Source organism: Oryctolagus cuniculus, chromosome 15 (assembly GCF_051225735.1).
Source record: "Oryctolagus cuniculus isolate XC-2025 breed Fujian yellow rabbit chromosome 15, ASM5122573v1, whole genome shotgun sequence".
NCBI classification, from domain to species: domain Eukaryota; kingdom Metazoa; phylum Chordata; class Mammalia; order Lagomorpha; family Leporidae; genus Oryctolagus; species Oryctolagus cuniculus.
In genome coordinates this window covers 21,485,067-21,511,819 of record NC_142881.1, presented here as the reverse complement: position 1 = coordinate 21,511,819, position 26,753 = coordinate 21,485,067, and the positions used below count along the sequence as shown (strand labels likewise).

The following is a 26,753-nucleotide window of genomic DNA, read 5'->3' as shown; positions in this document are numbered from 1 at the left end:
GGCAGGAGACGCTGCCACGTAGAATTGAAGTCACAGACCGAGGGGGCACTGGTGGGCTTTCCAGGAGGGTGGCACTGCCAGAACTACAAATCCCACCCTACTACTCAGCTGGACTGGATGTGTACCTACCAACCTTCCACTACCCGACTCTGCCCCAGCCTCCAGAGCAGAGCACCTGCCAACTCCTCTATGGGGGTGGCCTACCTGCAGTAGGGGTCTACTCTGCAGTCCTAACTCTAGACACCTTGACCAAACATTTACATTGTGCACCATGTTCTAGCCTACAGGGGAAATGCTAGAGAAACAGGAACAATGTTGAATCACTGCATGTGTGTGTACATACAGAATTAACAAGCTCAACAGATTAGCCAAGGTAAAGATCATCATCTCTTTATGATCCATGAGGTTGCAGCTAGTTAGTGGATAATTCAGGTTTAGAATCAGCCAGTGTTTCCCGGCTAAGTAATGTAAAATATTTAATCAATTCATAATATCTACATACACTGCAAACCAGCTCAGATGTAGGCATTCTTATAAGCACATTGGATAATTTACTTGAAAAGGCAATTCTACAAATTGATAAAAAAAAAAAAAAAAGCTGAGTTAGGGGTCCAGCTATGCAGCAAAGCTGGTTAAGCACCACTTTCCATTCGAGCATCTCATATCTAAGTTCCAATTCCAATCCTGACTGCTCTGCTTCCAATCCAGCTCCCTGCTAAAGCTCCTGGGAAGTCAACAGGGGATTTGGAGATCTGGCTTCTTGCTTCAGCCAGATGCCAGCAAATAGTGATCCAGCAGGTGGAAGATCTCTTAGATACTCTGCCATTTTGCCTTTTTCAAATACATAAGTTTTTAAAAGATTTATTTATTTGAAAGGTAGAATGAGAGAGAGGAAAAAGGAAGGACAGAGAGAAATAGAAATCTTCCATCCACTGGTTCATTCCTCCAGATGGCCACAACAGCCAGGGGTAAGCCAAGAGCTTCATCTTGCATGCAGGTGCCCAATCACTTGGGCCATTTTCTGCCACTTTTTCCAGGCTGTTAGCAGAGAACTGGATCACGAATGGAGCAGCTGGGACAGGAACTGGTACCTATTTGGGATGCAGGCATCAGAGGAAGAGGCTTTGCCCACTATGCTACAAAACCAGCACTTAATAAAATAAAACTAAAATGATCATGCAAGAAGTTTTAATACCTGTAAAGTAAGCAGAGAAAGAAATTGTATTGAGAGGGCTTGGTAGACAGAGTGTAAGACTCGAGCAACTGGGAGAAGGGATGCAAGACTCTCCTCCAGCAGTAGAACCAAGGACCCTATTCTTCTGGCCAATCCAAGACCGCCAACTTTGTGTTTTAACTTGTGAGTAAAGTAAACTCAGCCAAACCAAAACAGTTCAGTTCATGGAACCCACACAGTGAGACTCAGTTTGATATCAGAGTGATCCTTCATCATTATAAAATCACTATAATTAGCATTATCATTTAATTGCTCCCCCATCCCACTTCCTGATGCACATGGGAAGCTGCTTGTGACATCCCAGATGTCAATCACAAAAGCCAATGGTGGGGCCGGTGCTGTGGCGCACTGGGTTAATCCTCCACCTGCAGCACCGGCATCCCATATGGGCACTGGTTCTAGTCCTGGCTGTTCCCCTTCCAATCCAGCTCTCTGCTATGGCCTGGGAAAAACAGTAAAAGATGGCCCAAGCTCTTGGGCCCCTGCACCCACATGGGAGAAGTGGAAGAAGCTCCTGGCTTTGGATCAGCACAGCTCCGAGCATTGCAGCCATTTGGGGAGTGAACCAACAGAAGGAAGACCTTTCTGTCTCTCCCTCTCACTGTCTATAACTCTACCTCTCAAATAAGTTAAAAAAAAAAAAGCCAATGGTGACTGTCATGGACATATCACTAATTAACATCCTTAAGCTTTAGTGATAAAAACCTCAAATCATCAAGAAATGGTGCCATATTTTCTCTCTACTGGCCCTGTTCTTCCCTTGGAATGTACTTTAATAAACTTTGCTTTACTATCCTACTTTTGTGTCACTAAACTCTAATTCACTACTTCATTGGTGGAAAGAATGGAGGCAACCTGGCCTCCATTACAAGGTGGTAAAATAGTATTCACATCAACATTCGTTCTGTCTTGATTTCCCAAGGTAAAATCCTTTTTGTTATTTCTTTAGTTTTTATTCTGTAAGATGCAGGTAATTCCTTTTCCCAAATGCCTTTCAGAATACTTGTATGATTTTTAAAAGTTTAGCTTTATGATTAGATAGTTACATAATTCAGGGAAATATTTTTATTGTCAAGTTATTCATTAAGCAGACTTACCTTTGGCAACTTCCTTATAATTTGGTTCAAGAATCATAGTGTGATGTTTACAGACAGAAAGACTTGTCTTTTTTCTTAAACATTAAATTAGTTTATAACCAGAGATCTAATTAATTGTTTCAGACCTATACCAGAATTTGTTAATGATTGACAGTATTTTGAAGGACAGTCCCATCATTTCCCAGGTAGGATATGAGAAGAGCAAACAGCTTTGCTGTTAACCTGGCTTCCTCAGTTTCTTCACCAACTTGAACTAAAGGAGAAGGCATATTTCCATATTATACTCCAAGGGGTTAGTATTTTCAGATCTCAGAATCATTATTCTAATTGTAAGAGTAAACTAGTATAGTACTGAGTGCTAAATTTCTGTACCCATCAAGTAAGGAAAAATCTGACAATGGAAAAGAATTGAGATTTCACCAAACTAATAAAGTTTGATTATATGACAAAACACTATGCTATATTCTAAAACACTCAAAACAGAAGAATTTAAGTGGAAAGTATGAATTTTTCCCTTGGCATAAATAAAAAACTTATTTTCAAGGCAGAGTAACACAAAGAATGTTGAGACAAAGAAATTTTCCATCCCCTAGTTCATTCCCCAAATGGCTGAAATAACAGGGCTGGGCCAAGCTGAAGCCAAAGCCAGGAACTCCATCCATGTCTTCCATGGAATTGCAAGTACTTGGACCATCATCTGTTGGGTCCCAGGTGTACTGGCAGGAAGCTGGATCAGAAGTGGGACTTGATCCCACACACTACATATAGGATGGGGTATCTCAAGCTACAGCTTAATCCTCTGCACCAAAATTCCTATGCCCATAGGATATAAGCAAAGACTGAAGAGATCCATAGAAACAAAAATTCACAGTTACTTGAGAAATGAGAAAACTCCCAATGGGTATAAAGAAAAACAGGATTAGTTTCACTTCTAAGAGATAATGACAAGAAGCTTATAAATTGGTTTGATGTTTAATAGACTGATGTATCTGGCAAAAAGAAAGGTCATTTATTCAGTTAAGTGGGGTACATAAAAGTAAGATTAGTAGATTAAGGGACTTATGAGAATGCTTTAGGTACCTATAGAAGAGGCAAATAGATAGTCTAAATATTAATCTTATATGAGTGCAATGATGATTAATATGTAAACAGGCAAGATCATTATGCATGAAATTGCCTCCTATACTGTATGATTCCATAGCACTATGGAGGCCATGCTCTAGTGATGGATGTGTCACTGAAAACCATGGAGAATAAGCTTCTGTTACCTTGAAAACATAATTCTATTGGCCAAGAATCAATAAATTACATGAACAGGTATCTTTGCTTATGATAATAGTCCTATGATAACACCTGGGGTCAGGATCATAACTGGTAACTGTAGAGAGTATAGAGCTGTTAAGTCCAGGTGACACTGAAGTTGATCACCAGGACATTTCCAGAGATCCACACAGTACCTGAACAGGCAGTAATGTGAACTGACCACAGGGATACAAAACAAACCAATGCATGTTTAGAAATTTATAAAAAAATTTCTCCATTATTTGATTCCTATTATTTGAACAATAAAGACAGCATCTTTGAGACCAGAGGTCAGTTAATGACATTGGTTCTCATGTATATACTTGGAACCAATTTGAAATGGACCTCTCTTTGAGAATAGTTGAGTCAATTTTGTGGTAACTGAAATAGAGTCATGGTCGGTAAATCAGAACTTTACATTCCACTCATTGTTTTACTCCTCTAACCATGGACAATGCTGCCTTATGCCCTTCACATCAGAGGGTCAACAAACTACAGCTATGGGTCAATTTGTCCTGTTTTTGTACATACAGTTCATTTCCATGGCAGTGTTTTAAAATCTTTACATTGCTGATGACTGCTTTTAAGCTATACTTGCAATTAAACAGTCACGATAAAAACTGGATGCCAAAGCCTAGAATATTTATTGTCTTGTAGTTTATAGGAAAAGTTTGTGGACTTCTGCATTTTATGCCATAGTATTCAATACTTGCCCACTGATTTTGCTTAATAATTTGACCAAGAAGGTGTCTTTCCAATAATACGATGAACTTTATGGTAGTCAACTTGTTTTTTGTTAACTTATTATTATATATCTAGCTCTTAGTATAATACCCAGATTATAAAGTTTCATAAATCATTTTCATGAGTCTTGAATTTTTTAGTACAATATCTGTAAAACCTTTAAAAACAATTTGATAACTATAGATATTGTGAGGAGAAAAGGATCATATTTCTGAAATAAGGGGAAAAGTAATAGAGTCAATGTGATTTAGAGAGAAAAAGGAATCATCTAAAAGTAAGTAAACACAGTTTCAGCAATCTACAAAGGAAAGGCACCTGGAATGTTCCAATTTAAGCAGTGCATGACTATATCCTAATATTTCTCTTGAGCTAAGAATTTATTGATGTAGTCAACCCTTTCACTGAGATACCAAAATAGTAGGGGAGTTGCTTAGAATTTTATAAAATTTACCTGAGAGAATATTTCATTTATTTAACAAATAACTTCTTTAAATTTCCTTTCATGAGGCATCCATATTTTGTAAGAAACAGCAAGAATGTAGAGACATGATACAACAAAAGAGAATATATCTGAATGGTTGTCAGAAAGTACTACAACTTAGATGGATTTCTGCCTTCTAAAAGGTGTGTACAAAGCAACACCTTTCAGAGTACAAATAAAAAGTCTCCAGATAAAAGACTATTATTGTTAAGGAAAGGTGTGCTTCCACTGGCCAGATCACTAGAAAGCATCAGTTTGAGTTTTTGTAATTATAATTTACTGACCAATAGAGTAACTTCCATTATATCAACTGCCTTATACATGGCATTGTGAATATTTCATAACTTCACAATTTTACTGTGACTATATACATACATGTTAGAATATGGCTTAGTATTTTAGATCAACAAAATAAAAATGACACTTAAGTCAATTCTATTTCTCATACAATAGAACCAAGAGAAAATACTCCTATGACAATAAAAACAGCATTAGCCTTGAACCTCACATTTCTCACACATTAAAATGCTGATCAAATCTCCTAGTTCAAGACCCAAATTAGTTTTTATGTTAGATAATAAACCAGTATTCAAAATTTTAAATATGTTAGTGAGTTGTGAAAGAGTTGGACTCCCAATTAAATAATTACATTCAACAAATATGTTTGTCCCCTTCCTGTTAGTCCCTTTAAGTCCCAAACATGCCTAATTCTTCAGAATGTCATCTGAGGCCTTATGCCCTAGGCTACCCAGATAAAGCTGTGGTGTGCAGTGTATGAAGAGAAGTCCTGAGAATTCATTTGGAAAGGTTAGAGTAGGCCAGACGAATGACGGCTCTGAAAGCCAGATAAAGATCTACCTTTTGTCCTGAGTCTAAGAAGAAAGAACTCAGACATTCAGCAACGTAAAATCTTCCTTAGCCCCTGACACTAGTTTGAAAGTGAGACATTATTCCTATAGTAAGCTGAGAGGGAGATAAAACCCAGGTGGTTTCAAAGCCCTCTTCAGGGGGTCTCCCAGTCTGTAAGTACCAGTTTAAGTCTATTCTCCGATAAGTTTGTAAGTGAGGAATGCCACACATATTTACAGCTGTGGGATAAAAAATGTGTTTCTTTCAAAAATGAAAATGTGTGTGGAATGGATATTTTCTCTAGTCCTGGACTGTCCATGTTGCTGTTGACAGGAAAAAAGCATGGATGTTATGATCACAGCCTTTCAAATCAAAACCTTTTAGACTTACATCACACCTCTCTACTTGTGTGTACTTATGACTCAGGATTTTCTAAGATTGTGGGTGAGACTGAAAGAGATAACCCATATAGCATGCATAGCCACTTTACTAGGCCCTCAAACACAATTAATATTTGTTTTGCATTCACATAACATCATTGGGCAGCTGAATAAATTAGTGCAATAAACTCCCTTCATAGAGTTGCTTAGGAGCCCAAGTTGATAGATGCTCTACCATCTTTAACACATGACTTTCAACATTTTCTTACTGATTGTCTAAATTCCCTCAGCCACAGGATGGTAAGAATATAATTCAGGGGCTATATATTATGTGTCACTTTCAAAAGTCTTACATTATCTTTGTTCACATTACCTTGATAACACTTAATTCACATGACCACTTCCAGCAGAAACCAAGGGCTTGAAATCAACTTACGTTAGCAAGGAGAAAGTACCATGTGGATAATGACTGTAGTTTCTGATGTGACTGGGCAAACATCTGTTTTTTCCAGTAAGACCCTTCTCCATATTGGAGAGGTTATAGCTGGAGCTGTGCTTAAACTAATCACCTCAAAGAGACCGGAGGCAAGGCACAAAACTTTCCTGGGTCTTTCTTTTCTCACCTAAAAATGGCTTTGAATAAATCCCTAACCATTAAAATTAAAGGAGATATAATATCTAGAGTTATGGTGCTTAGAAGTCAATAAATTCTCCATAAGTGACACCTAATACTGGTGGAGTAAACAGACTTTGACATGGACATAGAAGGTGAATCGTAACTAATCATCAACTTGGAACAACCAGTTGATCCACTTGATGAACCAACACATTGAAAATGTCAGAATTATCTTGAGCTGCTTGGCTACTTAGTTTCCAATTATTTTTGGACAATGAATAAATACCTATTCTATTTAAATCACTCTTATATAGGTAGGTAACCCCATATACTATATTATTTTTCTTTCTTCTATACAAAAGTCTTCAATGTCCTCTACATATTATTCATATCTCCAATGCAGTCTTCCTATCTAATCTAAAAACTTCCATTTGTAATCATTCTTAACCTTCAATGTACCATATATCAACATATTCAGCTATTATTGTCATAGGCCTTCTTAATGATGCCTCTAGAACTTGTATATGCTCTTCCTATTGTCTGGAATTTTCTTCTTTTTCTGTTTAATCGCAATTATTGTTTTTAAAAATATTTATTTGAACGGTAGAGAGGTAACTCCCATCAATGTCCTAGATTACTCACAAAATGCCCATAATGGCCAGGGTTATACCAGGCTGAAGCCAGAAATCCATTCTGGGTCTCCCATATGGTAGTAGGGACCCAAATACTTGAGTCATCACCTGCTATCCCTCAAAGTGAAGATTGGATTTTAAAGCTGATTAGATTTTAGAGCCGAGCCTGGACTTGAAGCCAGGCCCTAAAATATGGGACGCAGGTGTCACTAATGACATCTTAAAATGCCCATCCAACTATCTTTTGTCAGTGAAAATATTACATGTACATTTTCCAAGAATCCTACATTTTCATAGAATTATTTTCTTAAATTCTCGTGTTTCTATTAATACTTCTATCTACATCAGATTTTTTTGTTCTTCTGTATGCAATCACTTAAGCCTATCAGTTTGAGAGTCTGAAATCTAATGACTCCAACCAACTTCATCACACTCAAGTCTTACCCTAAAATGAGTCTGAATCAAGGTTGCTTAAATGGTCTCTGGTGGTTTCATCAAAAAGCATCATTTCTCTTGAATTATAACTCAAAAGTAAATGACTATTTTCATCTTCAAACATTCTGAATTTTTATCAATTCTGTTTATCTTCTGACTCATTAACTTGAATTTAAATGCCACTTACTATGTAAAGGATAGCCTAGTGTTAACCGCCAAGAAATTGATCCTCACAGCAGACTACCTGAAGTATTTTTGTTATGGATAGATTATAAAAAAAGATAAAATATTTACATTTCCATAAAGTCACTGTGAAAAAATGAAACAAATGTCCTAAATGTCCAATAGTTAAGTATTATCACATAACAGTTCTTCCATATATACCTGTCTTCCTTTTTCTTAGAAAATTGATGTGAAAATTTGAAGATATTTCAAATTGGTATCATTTTATGCCAGTTAATAATAATCTAGCTGCATTCTTGATCAATCAAGGATCAATAGTAAATCTGATTCACAAAATTTAAGGGATGTGTCATTATTATCAGTGACATTCATAACAAATTAGAAGATCATCTAAATCCTCTAAAGGATGTTCCATTATGTGAGTATATTTTTCTAGATTGGAAGACTGGGCACATAACCAAATTGGGGATTACTTTGAGATAAGAAGAGAGCTTTACAAGTCAAATACATTAATACAATGCCCCAGGACCTCTTTTCCTTAAGAAAGCTACATTTGATAATTAGTAAAATCCTTCCATCACCAATATTTCAGACTGCAAAGACACCTAAGCATCAACTGTAGGACATTATGCACACTTCCTTGCTGATACCTAATCTATTCCTCAGGTTTTTTATTCCTTTAATATTTTTAATCTATACACCTCAAAAATATTACATTTTATTTGAAAAGAGAATTGCAAGTTTTGGCTATTTGATCTATATGTGTGGTCTAAAAATGTTCAGGGACCGTGAGTCATCAAAGAAGGAGGTACCTTTCTCTGAAGGGAGGAGAGAACTTCCACTTTGACCATGGCCTTGTCTAAATATGATCAGAGTCGGTGAACTCAAAAGGCTTCCATAGCCTTGGCAGCTCATGACAAGAGCCTAGGGTGATTACTGATGCCATAAACAAGAGTGTCAATTTGTTAAGTCAACAACAGGAGTCACTGTGCACTTACTCCTCATGTAGGATCTTTGTCCTTAGTGTGCTGTACATTGAGATTTAATGCTATAACTAGTACTCAAACAGTATTTTTCACTTTGTTTCTGTGTGGGAGCAAACTGTTGAAATCTTTACTTAATGTATGCTAAACTGATCTTCTGTATATAAAGAGAAATGAAAATGAATCTTGATGTGAATGGAAGGGGAGAGGGAGTGGATAAGGGGAGGGTTGCGGGTTGGAGGGACGCTATGTGGGGGAAGCCATTGTAATCCATATTCTGTACTTTGGAAATTTATATTCATTAAATAATAGTAAAAAAAAAAAAAAGGCTTCCATAGCCTTGGCAACTCATGACAAGAGCTTAGGAAGATTACTGACACCATAAACAAGAATGTCAAATTGTTAAGCCAACAACAGGAGTCACTGTGCTCTTAACTCTCCATGTGGGCTCTCTGTCCTTCATGTGTTGTCCAATGTGAATTAATGCTATAACTAGTACTCAAACAGTATTTTACACTTTGTGTTTCCATGTGGGTGCAAACTGTTGAACTCTAAACTTAATATACACTAAATTGATCTTCTGTATATAAAGAGAATTGAAAATGAATCTTGATGTGAATGGAATGGGAGAGGGAGCGGGAGATGGCAGGGTTGCGGTTGGGAGGGAAGTTATGGGGGAGTGGGGGAGACCAATGTAATCCAAAAGCTGTACTTTGGAAATTTATATTTGTTAAATAAAAGTTTAAAAATAAAAATAAAATAAAAAAAAATTATCCTAAAATTTAAAATAATTCCTCATGTTTTTCTTTTCACAATGTGCACCATAAAATTTATCTCAACATTCACATAAGTTAATCTAATTGTTCTGTATAGTAAATTGTAGAAAAAAGAAATTGGGGCTAGGATATTCACTCATGATTTTAATTCTCTTGATTATACTAATTAGAGTTATGTAATCACTAGACTGCTTTCAAAACATGAACTAATTTTTCCACTGTTTAAACAGTGCTTTATATTTAATGATTTAGGTGATATTTTATAACAGATATTATACTGAAATTGCCTTGTTCTAGATTACAAAGCACCACTCTCAGTTGTGAAGAGCTTTGAAATAATTAGCTGGAATTTCTCATTCCTTCTCCCCAAATTTAAGAGTGACCTGGATAACTTCTAGGAGTCTACGAAAAAGTCTCTTTTGGTGGAAGCCAATAGGACAGCTTTATTGCTGCTGGGGTACTAGTAATATTTTGTTATTAATGTGGATACTGGTTATGAGTGTGATTGGATGACCAAAACTCATTTATCTGTATGCTTGAAAAACCAGAAATCATCCATGGCTTTATAATGAGTTGCAATTTTAGAAAATTAAACTCAGCTAAACATTATTAAAAGTATAGCCAAAAATTCCCAATGGAATAATGATTTCAAAACATTTCAAAGCCAAATATCTCCTACTAATTACATGTAAAAACTGATCTTTATGGAAAACAAGATGCTGATAACAGAATACCACCTCATCAACACATTGCATTTAAGAGAAAAAATTCATTAGCAAAAAAGGATTTAATCTGAAGGAGGGACATGTATCTTTATCCCTTAATCTGACTTTTTTTTAAAAAAAAAGATTTTTATTTATTTATTTATTTCAGAGACAGAGTCACAGACAGAGGGAGAGACAGAAAGAAAGGTCTTCCATCATTGATTCACTCCCCAGAAGGTGGCAATGGCCGGAGCTGGGCTGATCCAAAGCCAGGAGCTTCCTCTGGATCCCCTACACTGGTACAGGGGCCCCAAGCACCTGAGCCATCCTCCACTGCTTTCCCAGGTGCATTAGCCAAGAGCTGGATCAGAAGTGGAGCAGGTAGGATTCAAATTGGTGTCCATATGGGATGCTGATGCCACAGGCCAGGCAGAAGCTTGGCTTCATATGCCACAGCATTGGCCCCTAAACTAATAATTTCTACATTTTTGGCATTACAAGTCAAGTTAATACATGTAGCTTTCATCAAATATAACTTTAGTTTATACTGATAACCAAATGGTTGTCTAATATTTCAAACCATATTAATAGATTCTTCCTTGAAGACCAGAAAGCATTAACGAATTAATATAAATACTTCAGGGGGTATAAGAAAAAAATTATTCAAAAGGAGAATTTCACATAATGCTGTCATCATAGCACTACACCATTGTGCTAAAAAATGATTAGTGGGGATATGAAAAACCATTTCTAAACTGATGGAATAAGAACATCCAAAAATTTGCAGCAACTTAAAAATTGTAGGAACTTTGAAAAAAAATTAGGCAGTTTTTGTACAGAACTCTAAAAATTACCTCTAGGCTTTCAAAAAGCTTATGAGTCTTTATTAAAGAAAAAATGTCTATTCCATTTTCAGTATTACAATATCTACAAAGAAGACAATGTGTCCTATATATAGGGAATAAAATAACTCAATAGAAACTAACTCCTAGGAATCACGTACGTAGGAGTTACTAGATTATATCATAAATTGGCTGTGCTAAGAACTGAAGGAATACATGCCTAAAAATTAAAGGAAAACATGAGAAAGGTGTTTCACCAAACAGAATAAAGATAAATTGTTCAAGACCACCAGCTAGATTTTGGAGGTAAAAGATTTAACAACTAAACTTTTTTTTTTAATAAAAGACAACTTAACCTGGTAGAATAAAAAGTTGTTAAATTTGAAGACATGTCAATTCAAGTTATTAAGTTTGATAAGTAAAAAATGAATGTAAATCTAGAAACCTGTAGGACACCAAGGATTCCAACATCTGCATAAAGGGAATACGAGAAGAGAAAAATGAAACATAATAGAGGAAATAGATGAATATTTCCAAAGCTAAGAAAAAAATATTGATCTATACATCAGAGAAGCTCCGCAAACTCCAGGGTTAAAAAACCCTAGAAGTATCCACGATAGAGACATATGATGGAAATATCAAAAGAAAAGGAAAAAGAGGCCATATATATATATATATATATACATTGACAGGCAGAGTTAGACAGTGTGAGAGAGAGAAAGAGAGAAAGGTGTTCCTTTTTCCATTGGTTCACCCCCAAAATGGCCGCTACATCCAGTGCGATGCAGTGCACTGCGCCGATCTGAAGCCAGGAGCCAGGTGCTTCTTCCTGGTCTCCCATGCGGGTGCAGGGCCCAAGCACTTGGGCCATCCTCCACTGCACTCCCGGGCCATAGCAGAGAGCTGGACTGGAAGAGGAGCAACCAGGACAGAATCTGACTCCCCAACTGGGACTAGAACCCTGGGGTGCTGGCACTGCAGGTGGAGGATTAGCCTAGGTGAGCTGTGGCACCAAAGAGGCAATATTTGTTTTTTTTTTTTTAACTTTTATTTAATGAATATAAATTTCCAAAGTACGACTTATGGATTACAATGGCTTCCCCCCCATAACGTCCCTCCCACCCACAACCCTCCCCTTTCCCACTCCCTCTCCCCTTCCATTCACCTCAAGATTCATTTTCGATTATCTTAATATACAGATCAGCTTAGTATACATTAAGTAAGGATTTCAACAGTTTGCTCCCACACAGAAACATAAAGTGAAAAATAATAGATGATTTTTTTAAATGATGATGAAATCAGATCAGACCTATTGTCATGTTTAATCCCAGTGAGAGTCAAGTTGGGAATTGATAATTTCTTTTTTTTTTTCTTTTTTTTTTTTTTTTTTACAGAAGATCAGTTTAGTATGCATTAAGTAAAGATTTCAACAGTTTGCACCCACATAGAAACACAAAGTGAAATTTACTGTTTGAGTATCGTTATAGCATTAAATCTCAATGTACAGCACATTAAGGACAAAGATCCTACATGAGGAGTAAGTGCACAGTGACTCCTGTTGTTGACTTTACCAATTGACACTCCTGTCTATGGCATCAGTAATCTCCCTATGCTCCAGTCATGTGTTTCCAAGGCTATGGAAGCCCTCTGAGTTCTCCGACTCTTATCTTGTTTAGACAAGGTCATATTCAAAGTGGAAGTTCTCTCCTCCCTTCAGAGAAAGGTACCTCCTTCTTTGAAGACATGTTCTTTCCACTGGGATCTCACTCGCAGAGATCTTTTGCCAGAGTGTCTTGGCTTTCCATGCCTGAAATACTCTCATGGGCATTTCAGCCAGATCTGCATGCCTTTAGGGCTGATTCTGAGGCCAGAGTGCTATTTAGGACATCTGCCATTCTATGAGTCTGCTGAGTATCTCACTTCCCATGTTGGATCACTCTCCCCTTTATTTATTCTATCGGTTAGTGTTAGCAGGTACTAGACTTGTTTATGTGCTCCCTTTGACTCTTAGTCCTTTCATTATGATCAATTGTCAACTGAAATTGATCACTTGGAATAGTGAGATGGCATTGGTACATGCCACCTTGATGGGATTGAATTGGAATCCCCTGGTATGTTTCTAACTCTACCATTTGGGGCAAGTCAGCTTGAGCATGTCCCAAATTGTACATCTCTTCCCTCTCTTATTCCCACTCTTATGTTTAACAGGGATCACATTTCAGTTAATTTTCAACACTTAAGAATAACTGTGTATTAATTACAGAATTAAACCAGTCATATTAAGTAGAACAGACAAAAAAAAAAAAAAACTACTAAGAGGGATAATGTATTAAGTTGTTCATTAACAGTCAGGGCTATGCTGATTCAAGTCACCGTTTCTCATAGTGTCCATTTCACTTCAGGAGGTTTCCTTTCTGGTGTTCAGTCAGTTGTCACCGATCAGGGCGAACATATGGTATTTGTCCCTTTGGGACTGGCTTACTTCACTCAGCATGATGTGTTCCAGATTCCTCCATTTTGTTGCAAATGACCGTATTTCGTTGTTTCTTACTGCGGTATAGTATTCTAAAGAGTACATATCCCATAATTTCTTTATCCAGTCTACTGTTGATGGGCATTTAGGTTGGTTCCAGGTCTTGGCTATTGTGAATTGTGCTGCGATAAACATTAGGGTGCAGACAGCTTGTTTGTTTGCCAATTTAATTTCCTTTGGGTAAATTCCAAGGAGTGGGATGACTGGGTCGAACGGTAGGGTTATATTCAGGTTTCTGAGGAATCTCCAAACTGACTTCCACAGTGGCTTGACCAGTTTGCATTCCCACCAACAGTGGGTTAGTGTCCCTTTTTCCCCACATCCTCGCCAGCATCTGTTGTTGGTAGATTTCTGTATGTGAGCCATTCTAACTGGGGTGAGGTGAAACCTCATTGTGGTTTTGATTTGCATTCCCCTGATTGCTAGTGACCTTGAACATTTTTTCATGTGCCTGTTGGCCATTTGGATTTCCTCCAAAGAGGCAATGTTAAAAACAACAAGGTAAAGACAACCCATTACGTACTAGGGATGCTCTTTAAATAAATACTGTGGGTAATTAGAGATCAGGAGGATCAGAAGGCAGAAAACTATACAGTCAGTGTGAAAGAAAATGAGTGTGAATCAAGAATTTCATTTTTAAGAAAACAAAACATTATGACAGAGCAGAAAAATTCCACAGGTAAACCAAAACAGAAAATTTGTCACTATAGACTTGATCTATACTTAACCATCTTTTCAAAATCCTTTAGATTGAAATGAAGGAACACTAGGTAGAAACTTAAATGCACATGACAAAGTGAAAACCATTGGTAAAAGTTTACTATTTTAGGAAACAGGAGTTGGCATTTTGGTGTAGCAGCTAATGGGTACAATTTATGTCCCACTCCCAAGCCAGTTCCCTGCTAACAACCTAGGAAAAGCGGTGGAAGATGGCCCCAGTGCTTTGTCCCCTGCCACCCATGTGGATGACCAAGAGGAGGCTCCTGGTTTTGGCCTGGCCCAGTACTGGCCCTTGTGGCCTTCTCAGGGGTGAACCAGCTGATGGAAGATCTTTCTTTCTCTGTCTCTCCCTTTCTTTGTCTGTAATTGACTTTCAGATAAATATATCTGAAATATACATATATAGAGAGAGAGAAAATAAAAGGGATGAGATATTTTTAATTATTCTGTCTGATTTAAAAGGCAGCTAAATACAGAACACTTAAGATGTTATGTTGCGTGACTTAGAACACAAAAAAATGTAATTTGAATGACAATAATAATAGCACAAAGAATAAAGCCTTAGTAGAGAAAAAAAATATATACAACCATGATTACATTGCTTATAATGCAACCTAGGTTGTTTTAAATAAAGAAGTTAATTGAAATTCTAGAGCAAGCACTGATTTTAAAAATGAAAAAAAAAAACTATGGTAAACAAAAACACAAGAGAATTAAAATAACACACTAGCAAATACGTACTTATAATAATCTCAGCAATAAAGAGGAATGAGGAATAAAACTCTCTCTCTCTCTCTCTCACACACACACACACGCACACACACACACACACAGTGAAGCAAAATAGCAGAAATACTGCTGTCCCTCAGCCTCCACCAAATTGGTTGAAGGATCCCACTGGGATATCAAAATTCATGACTGTTCAAATCACTTAAGGTGGCACAGCTTTTTGCAAATAATCCACATATAATTCAATCATTGCTAGAGTACTTATACTATCTAACACATCATCGATGCTATGCAAATAATTGCTATATTTTATTTAGTCTGTACATGTTCTTGACAGAAACTGTTATTTTTCAAATTTGTATTTCAATCTCTGTCTGCCTTTCTCTGCAACTCTGTCATTCCAAAAAGAAGATGGGTGGCCAGCGTAGGGGTCAGCGTGTTAAGCAGCCACCTGCAATGACAACATCCCATGTGAGTACCTTTTCAAGCCCTGGCTGATCCACTTCCAAACCAGCTCCCTGCTAATGCACCTGTGAAGCAACAGAAGATGCCCGAGTACTTGGACCCTCGGACATAATGGGAGACCTGGGTGAGGTTGCAAATTTCCAGTTTTGCCCAACCCTGGCCATTGCAGCCATTTGGGTAGTAAACCAACAGATAAAAGATCTGTCAGATCTGTCGCCTGTCTCTAACTCTGCCTTTCAAACTAAGTTTTTTTTTTTAATCAGAAGACACCAATTTATTAAAAACACCATTTTTTTAAAAGATACAAAACAGCAAACCTGAATCCCAGAGTGCCTGGGTTCACATTCTGGCTCTGCTTCTGATCCCGTTTTCCCAGTGATGTACATTCTGAGAGGCAACAGATGATGGCTCAAACATTTTGGTTCCTGGCACCCACACAGGAGACCCAGATTGAGTTAAACTCCCCAGGCCTGGTTGTTGCAGGTATTTGGGGACTGAACCAATGGATGGGAGATGTGTGTCTGTTTTACACTATTTCATTGCCTTTCAAATAAAAAAAATAGCTTTTTAAAAAAACGTTAAGATAGGGGTTGGAATTGTGGCAACTCCAGCATCACATATGGGTGCCTGTTCAAGTTGTGGAAGCTCCACTTCTGATCCCACTCCCTGCTGATGTGCCTGGGAAAGCATCAGATGTCCCAAGTGCTTAGGCCCCTGCACCCACATAGGAGACCCAGAAGCAGCTCTGGATCCTAGCTTCAGCCTGCACCAGCCCTAGCTGTTGTGGCCATTTGGGGAGGGAACAAGCCGATGGAAGCTCTCTCTCCTCTTTCTCTCTCCTTCCCTCTATGTGTGTAATGAACTTTGAAATAATTTTTTAAAAAAAATGTTTATAACATTCTCTTTTGAAAAAGTAGGCAAAGAAATTTAAATTCAGATAATAAGGAAAGAAATAAGTATTGGAGCAAAAATAAACATGAGCTCTCCTTCCCCTGTTTTAGCATTCAAGTTTTTCCAGGTGATGCCAGCGTGTAAGCCAAATGGCCATCCATATGCTATACAAGACCTGTCATGTGATTAAGGTTAATGCTGGAGCCGGTGCTGTGGCATAGTAGGCTAAGCCTCTACCTGCGGTGCCAGCAGCCCATATGGGCTTGATCAATTCTCATTTGCTCCTAAGAAGTTACAGGCCCTATACTAGATAGCAGATGATTTAAAAGATGTTTACTCCCAGGTGTGCCTTTACGACTCCTCTCAGTTTTCTGTGTCTGTAAACTCCTATCCTCCTCATTATCCCTTCAAGGAGAATGCCTTTTAATTTCAATGTATGCACTTTTCTGAAGCAAAGTGCCTCCCCAGGTTCATGATTTTATACATTAGGACATTAAACATATCTCACAGCTGGTCTTCTTATCAGTCAGAAGAATATGCTAGAATAAAGTAAACCACCCCAAAAAAATGAATAATTTAGCCTTTTAAAAAACATGGAAAGAATTACTTACATCTTTGAGGAAGAAGGGATGCTAGCAAACGTCGATACCACAGGTAATGCCTATTTTTGGTTTTGAAAAGAAGTTTTATTTTTAATACAAACCTAACTGGGGAACATCCTAACCAACTCTGATCTCTCTGCACTTGCTCTCTGAAGAATTTTCCAGAGTCACACAATCTCATCTTTCTTCCTTTGTCCTGATCAACTATGCTTTAATATGTTTAGGGATCCTCAATTTGGGTCATTTACATTCCATAAAAATCCATGAAGCCAAGCACCCAGTAGATTCATAAAGCACAAAGAATACTAGAATAAGGGATCTACCTTGTGGCACAGTGTGTAAAGCCACTGCCTGTGATGCTGGGGCATCCCATATGGGCACCAGTTCATGTCCAGGCTGCTCCACTTTCAATCAAGCTTCCTGGTAATGGCTTGAGAAAAACAGCTGAAGATGGCCCAAGTGTTTGGTTCCCTGCCACCATGTGGGAGACCTAGACAAAGTCCCTGGTTCCTAGCTTTGACCTGGCCCAGCCCTAGCTGCTGTGGCTACCAGGGGAATAAACCAAAGATGGAAGACTTCTGTTACTCTGCTTCCAAATAAACCTTAAAAAAAAACTAGAATCATAATTTTCATGGCAGCAATGATTTAGATTAAATGATTCTATTAGTGAAGGAAATGTTTAAAAGAGGGAGAGTAATTAAGCTGCATCTTCAAGTTATAAAAGCTCCAAGTAAGGCTCACTGGATTGTTAGTTTGTGGAAAGCAATGTTTTCATCCCTGTTCTGTCAGCACAAGACAAAGACTCTGATCCTGAGGAAGATTACATACTCAGACATTTGACAGCTAAGAAATCTAAATTAAATTCGGAAGAGAAAAAGGAACAAGCCTCAGTTAGCCTGAGATTTCTGGCCACCATGGTGGCTTGTTATCTGTAACTCGGTGTTGAGAGTGTGAGCATTTATCATAGTGATTAAATGCTCACATTCCACATGGGAGAGCCCAAGTTGTATTTCTAGCTTCATTCTTAACTCCAGTTTCATGCAAGTTCAAATTCTAGGAGGCAGCAGTGATGGCTCAGTTGGGTTCTGTCACCCACAGAAGGCATCTGGAATGAGTTCCTCATGTCTGGCTTCCACCCTGGAAATTCTGGCCATTGTTGGCATTTGGGGGGAGAACCAGCAGATTAGAATTCTCTTTTCTATATGTCTCAAAAAAAGTAACAGTAATGCTTAGTAATAAAAGAGGAAAACTCCCTAGAAAACTCCCTAGAAGAAATGGATTGTAAGAGACAGACTGTGCTCAAGAATCAGGTTCATGGGACTTTGATTTTAGCTTTGTCAGGCGAAGACCCAAGGATCGTAACCTCGAGGAATAATCAATGTATCAGCCAGTTTCTCAATACTTCGTCAAAATATCTGAGGCTAATGACCATAGGGAAAAACAATTATTTTGACTCATCATTCTGGAAGGTCTCAATCCAAAATCTGTTAGGTTCTATTGCTTAACCTCCGGTGAGCCCCCCTTGCTTTCAGAGTCCTAGGAAGACACAGACCACCACAGGGAGTGGGTATGTCTGTTTATAATTATGTGGTCTATTTGTAAATCCACCAAGTCTTAAACATGGGAGCTCCACTTGGGATACCTCAATCCAATCGCTTTCGAAGGTTTTATCTCTAAACACAATGGGATTAAATTTCTACCCTCTTTATGCAAGTAACAATGGACTTTGGGGACAAAGCCAGGTTCTGGTAAGACCAGCCTGTGGGATGTACATTTAATGTCCTAATGTTTGTAATCATGAACCTGGGGTGGCACTTTGCTTCAGAAAAATATATACATTTAAATTAAAAAGTATTCTCATTGAAGGGATAATGAGGAGGATAGGAATACCCAGTTCATGTCCATAAGCAAATGACACGCTGTAAGATGTAACAGCCAGGGACTGGAAGATGCATAGATCTTATATCCATGCAAATTGACATTTGTGCATAAGGTTAGGAAGCAAAGTTAGTATGTACCCAAGTGCTACAAATATGATGGTGCTAACCTACCAAGATGTTCCTTGTAATACATATGAAATGTAGCTTTTGCCACATCTCCAAGAAAATAGTAAAATAATAATAGTACTTGTAAATGTGTTTCAGAAAGTCTACACTTCTCATCAGCTTCCTTCCTAATCCAACAATTTCAGTTGTAGTATTAAAGGGCATAAAATATCTAATCATTGATTCTTTCCCCGTATCTGATTTTTGAGGCAGATGAGTCAAATAGCTAAAAGTTTTATTTAATTTGGTCTCAGTTAACAAGAGTTTCACTTGGTAATGAAGCAAACTCAACTTGCAGGTATGGCACTTCAAAGTCAGAAAACCTGATTGTGGATAGTGCCCACAACACCTTACTCTGATCTGCATGTCATTTTATGTTACCCTCATGAAAACCTGGTGGAAAATGGATGGTTAGCTCCATTCTTGATACGGAAACAGAGGTGTACAGCGCTAAAGTTACTTAGCTAGCGTCTCTCAACTAAATTTGTACCTAGTGTTTTTGGTTCCAGGTTTGTGTTTTCCCATTGCACTATGATATGGAGATCTGCTAACCTCAAACAGTAAGGTCAGTTAATGATACATCAGAACAGAGAAATCTTTAAACTACTTGATTAAATGGAGTAGAAAATATTTTTAATTTTCCCTTTATTTCTATCTGGCAACCTAATGAGTATATCATGATGAGAAATCCTTCATTTAAGTTCTGTAACAAAGTACCTGCTAAACCTTAGACAGTATTATAGGGCTACTATCATAATTGCTGGTATATCCATTTACCTCCTGAATGTTAATTTGATTCAAAATATCTATAGTTCATATTTTAGCAATGTTTTACCCCAGAAGTCTTAGGCTTGAACCTGTATTGCTAGCTTTTTTTCTTAATAACTCTGAATTCATTTCTCAACATGAAATTACACATAATAACCAAAATCTCCTTATATATGTCACCAGAGATTCTCTCTCCATACTGGGCAAACACCAGCATTGGTTCTGTTTTGTCTTAAACATCTTACATCATACTCACAATATAACAATAGAAAGAAACAGTGCTAGTCAACATTTTAGATAACTTCACACTCTGCTCCTCACTCTTATTCTGTTAGTGGTTCTGCCTGATCAGGGCTAATTTCACATAAGTGAGTCTATATTTAGCCTCATTCTCACTGCTTCATACCTACTGGCTGATGACTTCTTGATCAGTATGCTGAGGTGTTTATTCCTACCTCTTATCATAACCATGAGGTCCATTCATTTTTTTTTAAAGATTTATTTTATTTATTTGAAAGAGAGTTACAGAGAGAGGTAGAGACAGAGAGAGGTCTTCCATCTGCTGGTTCACTCCCCAGATAGCCGCAACAGTTGGAGCTGCACCAATCCGAAGCCAGGAGCTACTTCTGGGCTCCCACGTGGGTATAGGAGCCCAAGGACTATAGGCCATCGTCTGCTGCTATCCCAGGCCATGGCAGAGAGCTGGATCAGAAAAGAAGCAGCCGAGACTCAAACTGCCACCCATATGAGATGCCAGTGCCTAAGGCCAGGGCTTTAATCTGCTGTGCCACAGTGCTGGCCCCTCCATTCATTTTATTCCTAGATGTTGCTCATTACAGTTGTGAAAATGGAAGATAATCAAATATATATAGCTCACACATGTTACTACCAATCAAAGTGCTCAGGTGCTCAAAATATCATGGCAACATTAGATAGAGCTTAAAACTGGACTTAACCATAATTAAATTAAAAAATGTTGATAGAAGGAAGGAAGGCATTTGGCCTAGCAGTTAGGACTGGCCAGAGCACTGTAGTACAATAGGTTAAGCTACCTGCCTGTGACACTGACATCCATTATCAGAGTGCTGATTCAATTCTTGGCTGCTCCAATTATGATCCTGCTTCATTTTTTTTTTTTCCTGACAGGTAGAGTTACAGACAGTGAGAGAGAGACAGGGAGAAAGGTCTTCCCTCCGCTGGTTCACTCCCCCAGTGGCCGCAACGGCCAAAAAGCCAGGAGCCAGGTGCTTCTCCTGGTCTCCCATACAGGTACAGAGACCCAAGCACCTGGGCCATCCTCCACTGCACTCTCAGGCCACAGCAGAGAGCTGGACTGGAAGAGGAGCAAGCAGGACAGATTCCGGCGCCCAAACTGGGACTAGAACCCGGGGTGCTGGTGCCGCAGGCGGAGGATTAGCCAAGTGAGCCACAGCGCTGGCCCTGCTCCATTTTTTTTTTTTTAATATCCATTTTATTTATTTGAATGAAAGTTACAGAGATAGGAAGAGACAGAGAAGTCCTCCATCTGCTGGTTCACCCCCCAGATGGCTGTAACTGCCAGAGCTGCACTGATCCAAAGCCAGGAGCCAGGAGCCTCCTACGGGTCTCCCATGAGGGTGCAGGGACCCAAGGACTTGGGCCATCCTCCACTGATATCCCAGGCCACAGCAAAGAGCTGGATCAGAAGAGGAGACGCCGGGACTAGAACTGGCACCCACATGGGATGCCGGCACTTCAGGCCAGCGCTTTAACCCACTGCACCACAGCGCTGGCTCCCCTGCTTCCTTCTAATGCCCTTGGGAACGCAGGAGAAGATGGCCCAAGTACTTGTGCCCCTGACATCCACGTGGGAGACCAGGATGGAGTTTCCAGGTTCCAGCTTTGGCCTCCACCAGACCTGAATGCCGCAGTTATTTGGGGAGCAAACCAGCAGATTAAAGCACTCTCTTTCTAGTGTGCTCGCTCCCTCTCTCTCTCTGCCATTCAAATAAATCTTTCAACAAAAAAAATTATACTCCAGATGCCCACATTCCATATTGGAGTACCTGGTAGGTTTTGTTGAGTTTCATACGTGGCTCTGCTCCCAACACCAGCTTCCTGCTAATTCACATTCTAGTAGGCATCAGTGATATGAAGTAATTGGTCTCCTATCACCCATGTGGGACACCTCACTGTTGCAAGTATTTGAGGAGTGAACAACAGATGAGAACATTGTCTTTTCCTTCATCAAATAAATTAAGCTCAAGAAAGAAATTAAATTGAACTCAAATGCATAAAAACTTATTGTCAGAAAGATACAGTGGTTGAATATGCATCATCTGAAACACTGAAGACTTCAGTTCCTGCATGATTAGGTTTAGGTGAGATAGAATTGATCGAATGTGGTAATATGCTTGCTATTATAGCACTAACCTACAGGAAATAACTAATTCATAGAAGTGGGTGCTGTTATTAAGGTGCATTATTCTGCACATTGCTTTTATAACTAGATCACAGTAATTAAACTCATTCAAATTTTTGTCTTAATGCCTTCTTGAATACCTAAAGCTGTTACCTGCTACTGGCTCTGCCTCACCCTCTGATCAAATCTGAGATATGCATTTAATGGCTGTGCGTTTAGATGGGAAATTTTTCTTTGTATTTTAGTAAAATGATAACCTTTTTCTCATTCACAATGTCAGCATGAATATTTTAAAAACTACAAGGGTAAAAAAGAGTTTTTTTTTTTTTTAAGCTGAACTTTGTTAGTAGGGACCTGCAACTCAACAAGTAGAATCAATAAGACAGACACCAATGCCTTTCTAAAGGGATATCACCAAGGAAATTTAAGATAAGATACTAGTGACACATGAAGACTTTAGAGGTGACAAGGACAGAATTGGGTCTGTCAGAGCAGCACACAAAGTAAACTCCAAGAATCTGAGCCTTAAATGGATACTGAGAGAAGGATGTGTTATGGTCTCCTGGGAAACACTGTCTTGTATGCCAGACTCAGAAAAATCCTTTAACCCACTTTAACTTATTAGTCCTATTATCCTATTATCAATGTTTTGAGATCTTTGAGAACAGACCAGCGTTGATGTCATCTTACTTTTCCTGTTACATCTTATATACAGTGCTTTATTCACATATGCACATCCTAGGACTCACTGGTCTGAGGCAGGAGAGGCAGACAACGTTGACTACTGCTAGGGACAGAGGGCCCTGACAAGTGAATAGGGAAACTGTCTATGCCCCTAGAGTGATCAGGTGAAAAAGGGTTCCTTCCCTCAAGTCAGAGTCATAAAATATCCCTGTGAATGAAAGCAGCTTTGTGTGATAAGTTTGTGTTCATTTGGGCTGGCATGTATAGAGGAGGAATAGGATGTACATACTCCCGTAAGCATTTAGCAAATAAAATTAACCATCTGGGTGTTTTAAGAGCTGAGACTCCGCAAAGGGTTAGAGAAGAATTCAGTTGGAGGGTAGAACAAGCATCGGTCTCTGGAATTAGCAGAGTCAAGTTTCTGTTGCAGTCTGCTTACTTAGTAGCTGTGTGCCAAGGAGACAATTTTCCTCTTTCAAAGCTATAGTTTTTCATTACTGAAATGCAGCTAATATTAATAAGCTTCTCAGTGTCTTTGTTTTGATTGCAAATAAGAGTTCATGCACATAAGCTTATTTTGAGATGTATACACAACTATTCAAGTTGTAAACTCACAGAGCAGAGATGTACATCTTCATTTATATTTCTTTTCCTATAGCTGGTATATTGTTAAATACTGCCTACATGAACACTTAATTTATAATCATAGCAAATTAAGATGTCCTCAGATTACATTTTTCCCTTACAGTTTCAAACTCAACTATTTAAACTTATACTTGCTTTTGGATTCCTAGAGTCAAGATATTTCTGAAGTATTGCATAAGTAGGTGGAAGTCATCATTCAGGAGCTATATCCTTCAACATCATGAATAAATGGAACTGTTGAATAGAGAACCCACTTGCTGCGTGTGTCACTGTGATGAATGAACAATGTACTAGATTTGAGTGAAGGGGACTGTTACTGAGGTAGCTACAGGGAAAGGGTATAAAAACAATGGGGGAAATGAAAGCACAGGAAGGATAATGACACCCTAAGAGGAAAGCACAGGGGTTTTGAAAATACATACAGGAATGTAACTATTATCTTTGTGTAAAGAGTTTCACATAGGAACTAGGGTAGACAGGTAAAGATACAAGGAAGCAGAATCAGAAACCAGAGCTTAGGTTTACAAGTTTCCTAAGTCTTCTGACTTTAACATAATCATAACACTGTGTGATAGCACAAGGATCTAAAATCAGCTGCCCAGTTCAAAACCTTCAGGCTCAACCTGAGCAGAGGGGAGATTCAGATTGAAACAACAGATTCAGATTGAAACAGCAGTCTGAGAATTTAACCGTGATTCTCCTCCCATGATACCACTTCATTCCCAGGTGCCTTTGGTCTCTTCTTTCTTGAGCTTTTAACTACTCTGTTAATTTCACTCACTGGAACTTGAGGTTTTATAGCTTTGGATGTCAAAACTGTATATGAAATGGTTACACCAGGAATCAACAAGGCAGAAATGCATTTATTTATTTATTTATTTATTTATTTATTTATTTTGACAGGCAGAGTGGACAGTGAGAGAGACAGAGAGGAAGGTCTTCCTTTTTGCCATTGGTTCACCCTCCAATGGCTGCCATGGCCGGCACGCTGCAGCCGGCGCACCGCGCTTATCCGATGGCAGGAGCCAGGTACTTATCCTGGTCTCCCATGGGGTGCAGGGCCCAAGCACTTGGGCCATCCTCCACTGCACTCCCTGGCCACAGCAGAGAGCTGGCCTGGAAGAGGGGCAACCAGGACAGAATCCGGCGCCCTGACCGGGACTAGAACCCGGTGTGCAGGCGCCGCAAGGCGGAGGATTAGCCTAGTGAGCCGCGGCGCCGGCAGCAGAAATGCTCTTAAATTTGTATTTATAATATCATAATCCCTTTGTTTAAAAGAGGAGCTTCTAAGCTACCCAAGATTCAGGCTTCACCAAACCAGGATCCCTTCTACATCATTCCCACATAAGAGCTTTTCTCAGGGCAGTGCAGGGATTGTGTTAACCTACAAAATAAAGTGATGTTAGGGCTTCCTGCTGTACCTCTGGGCTCCCCCTACTAATGCCCTTGGAGAGGACACCAAGAGAAAACTACATGGTAGACTCTTCTAATTCTTGAGTGGTTTTTGTTTTCTATTTGAATGAGAAGCGTGAGTGCTGAAACTCCTTGTGGATAGCATAAAGGTTTAATGTACTTGAAATCTCATAAATTGAGTAAGGACAGTGTAGACCCTACTGTTAGACTGAAAAGTTAAGTACAGAAACTAGAAAATGGGGAGATTCTGAAAGCTGGTAGAAGAACAATCATGATCTACCAACCAAGATTACTGGGATGTTTTAAATTGATAATAAAGTCAAATACTACATTAATGACCTCAAGCTTACTTGTCAGCACAAGCTAAAAGAGAAGATGATTTTTCATTGTTTGATTTGTATTTCAAATATCCAGTTGATAAAAGAGCTAACAAAATGTATGAAATCCCTGAGAGCTCACAAATAGTAAACTGAAGGGAAAAACAATTTGTTTAAAGTGAAGAGTTGAGATGAGAACAAATAGCTTCCTAAGTGCCCATTGAGACACTTGATTGCGAATGCCCGGAGCAGAGCATTTTCAAAACTACTGAAACTTGTGAAAATATGTGCCTGCAAACTCAAAACAGGTATCTGTTGGAGGCCAAATTTTGAAATTACGAGCCTGTCAGTCAACCGCCATCTCACCCCATTCCTACATTTACCCTATGTTAGGGTTTTCCCAACAAACGGAACCAGCGGCACATAGAAACATGAGATTCAGATGAAAATTGACTCCCAGTTTTATGAAGGCTTAAGAGTCCCATGATCTGTCACCTGAAAACTGAAAACCTGCGAAAGCCAGCGGCATTATTCAGAGACTGAAGGCATGAGAAGCAAATCCAGGAGTACTGATGTCCAAGAGCAGGAGCCACTGGATGTTCTAGCTACAGCACCTTGGAATTCCACCTGAACGCTCAATAGACTGGTTGAATTCTGCTCCTATCTATGACAGCATATACCTTTATTCCATCTCATGATTCAAATGCCGATCTCTTCAACAAAAAAAGCTAAGAAAATGCATTTTTTTAAAAAAGAATTTATGTATTTTGAAAAGCAGAGGTTCACAGAAAGAGACATTCAGAGAGGTGTCTCATCCACTGGTTCACTCTTAATGGCTGCAATAGCTTGGGATGGCCAGGCAGAAGTCAAGAGCTTCATTTGAGTCTTCCAGGTGAGTGCAGGGACGCAAGTACTCAAGCCACCTTCTGCTGCTTTCCCAGTCACATTTGCAGGGAGCTGGATCAGAAGTGGATCAGCTGGAACATGAGCCAGTACCCAAAGGGATGCCTGCATCGCAGATGGTGCCTTTACCCACTGTACCACAATGCCAGCCCCCAGAAATATATTTTAACAGCCATCTGAGCACCTCGAAGCCAAGTGGACACATGAAATTAACCGCTCCAACCTCAGTTAACTTTAGCTGAAGTACCCACGTACCAAGTACTACCAAATTGTTAAATCATATTTTTTAAAAATTTCATTTCATTTAAAAGGTGTGGGGGGGTGGCAAAGAGAGAAAGAGAGATCTTCTATCTGCTGGTTTACTTCCCAAATACTTGCA

At 38.8% G+C, this 26,753-nt stretch overlaps 1 long non-coding RNA gene across 2 annotated transcripts in view; it reads right to left on the bottom strand.

Moving 5' to 3' along the window:
- LOC149121929 (uncharacterized) overlaps positions 1–26,753 on the bottom strand; it is a 74,361-nt gene that overhangs the window by 9,590 nt on the left and 38,018 nt on the right. The window lies entirely within an intron of this gene.